This window comes from Camelina sativa, chromosome 19 (genome assembly GCF_000633955.1).
Source record: "Camelina sativa cultivar DH55 chromosome 19, Cs, whole genome shotgun sequence".
NCBI classification, from domain to species: Eukaryota; Viridiplantae; Streptophyta; class Magnoliopsida; order Brassicales; family Brassicaceae; genus Camelina; species Camelina sativa.
The window spans coordinates 15,472,489-15,475,221 of NC_025703.1; the positions used below are offsets into that span (position 1 = coordinate 15,472,489).

Consider the following 2,733-nt stretch of genomic DNA (forward strand, 5'->3'; position numbering starts at 1 on the left):
TACAGACGTATAGCGTTCGTGAAAGGGGTTGCAAAAAAGAGAGAAAGAAGACGGATAGAAAGGACAAGCTCTCTCCTTTAAAGTTAGAATCGGCGAGCTCACAGCTCATCGATTGTCTTTTACCCGTTGTTTTTAACTCGTCTTAGTTACGTTGTAACCCGTACTTTTGTGCTTCGGCACCGATCAATAAAAGAGAACTTTGACTTCCTTTCCACCGAACTAAAACATTTTAATTGTGATCGATTTAGACATCAACAATATGTATAAAAACAAAACTATATTTTTCTTAATATTTTAATGTATATACGTATCAAAATCTTTCAATTTAAATTAATACGGTAAAAATATCTTTTAATGTATATTTTCATGTATGCAACAATTAGCCACGATCTAAACATTTTAGATTGGCATCAAAACAATTTTAATTTCCCCATTAAATTTTCTATTAAATCTCACTACTGTATATCAAACACTTACATTATTTTTACAAAAGTTTTTGAACTATCGGCGACTAGACAACCAAATATTCGTGTATCTATGTGATCAATCATGTCAATGAACTTTCATGGATACGTTTGGTAATTATTTCACACATAAACTTTTTGAAGTCAGTAATGAAGAACAATAAACACTAAACATTACTAAAAGAATATACACATACACAATTATAAACATATCTCATAAATTTGATTTTATATTTTACGAAAGAGCTGTAGATGTGATTTTTACGTATAAGAATATTCAAAGTGCAGTGATTTAATAAAGATGTTTCTAGTTATAGGTAAATTAACCCACCCTATTTTTTTGCAATAATAACTAATAACCTGTTATGCTAATATTTGTTTTTAAGAACATGTTGTCATAGTATATATGTAATAAATAATGATATTTTCCTATTATTTATATTTTTAACTGAAAAGATATGTTTTAAAAACTAGTAAATTAATATAGCAAATGTTATTTATTATAATTTATTTTAATATTATGTATTGAAAAATATAGAAACTATTATATTGATATGTACCATTTGATTATCAAATTTTTTTTATCACTTTTTACTATTTAACAAAATATTTAAAGCGTTTGAACCATTCCATCTGCATTTGCTATGCAGTTCTCCTTACTCCACTTGCTATGCAATTATTCTGTTTGATCTTTTTGAACTGATTGATCCACTCCGCCTGGACTGCATTCTCTATTCGGAGCCTTTGAGTGGTGTCTTAATCTTAGGAGGACTGCATTGCCCTCCAATTCAAAGCTATAAAACAAACGATAATACAATACTAGTTTTTTCTCCTTCACAAACTACGACTTCATTACAACTTACCCAAATATAAATATTTGATATACTTAATTAAGAACTACACAATCTCCGCCGAGATATCCCAAATCATTTAGAGCAACTCCAACCGAACAGTATAACATTGATTATAGTCTAAAAGTAACTCCAATCAGACGGCAACATAAATACTATCTCATTTTTAAAAAATATTATTCACAAAACACTAATATATATATATATATATATATATATGTATATTGTTTTATTTGTGTTTTTGATTTAAAATTATATATAAATTGTTGTTTATCCACTAATAACTAAATATATCATCAATATTTTTCAACTTTCTAATTACAGTTTGTAATATAAACTATTAACCATAATTAATATAATATAAAATTCATATTGAACTTCAATAAAATCAAATAAAAAATTCCAAATCAAATTAAAAATATTTTCTGTTATTTATATTTATTGATTGTAATAATATATTAACTGAATTAAAATTAATCATTTATAAAAATATTAATATTTATTAAACTATTAACAGAGGAAAAAATTATCTTAAATTTAATAATAGAATAATAAAAAATTGCTTTTTGTGTGAGATTTGGTGTTGGGCTGAAGATGAGAATTTTTTGGAAAACCAAAACACTAATTTTAGTATTTTGGTGTTTTGTGGTTGAAGTTGCTATTTGTTCTAGACATCAGAAAATTCACGAACTCGCTTTTCCGATCGTCAAAGTTTTTCCAAAATAAAATCTTGGATTCATTAGTAATCCTCTGTTTTTCCTAATGATTTCAAAGCTCCGGTTTTCTTCATGGAGAGAGGGTAAGATCTTTTCTTCTCTTATATTCCTTTTGAGCTTTTCAATCTTATATTTTCTGTCTCACATGCTGAACGTTTTGACAGCCACCAAACAAGATTTTCTTTTGTTGTTCTTAAACATCAAAGAAGGAAATGAAGATTTCGGTTTGAAAAATGCAAATGAGGACTTGAGAAAGAGGAGAGACTCTCTTGTTTTGAGAGAGAGAGATGAGAGAGAGAGAGAGAGATTTGTTGGGTAAATATGGTTTTTGGAGAGGTTTAACATTTTTTTTTCATAAATATGTTATTGGTGGTCGGTGGTCATTATATTTTCTAATAAATGTTTTTGAGTTTATGTGTATATAAGAAGACAAAACTATATTTTTCTTAATATTTTAATGTATATAGGTATCAAAATCTTTCAATTTAAATTAATACAGTAAAAAAAAGAGTATGTGTATTTATAATACTAAATTTTCGAGAGAATGATTTCGTGTATGCAACAATTAGCCACGATCTAAACATTTTAGACTGGCATCAAAACAATTTTAATTTCTCCATTAAATTTTTCTATTAAATCTCACTACTGCATATCAAACACTTACATTATTTGTACAAAAGTTTTTGAACTATCCGCGACTAG

General features: G+C 26.9%; 1 long non-coding RNA gene across 1 annotated transcript; it reads left to right on the forward strand.

The window, feature by feature from the left end:
• On the forward strand, positions 2,001-2,486 carry LOC104766438. The gene is made up of 2 exons (XR_764029.2): positions 2,001-2,114; positions 2,196-2,486. It is a non-coding gene; the product is annotated as an uncharacterized LOC104766438 (long non-coding RNA).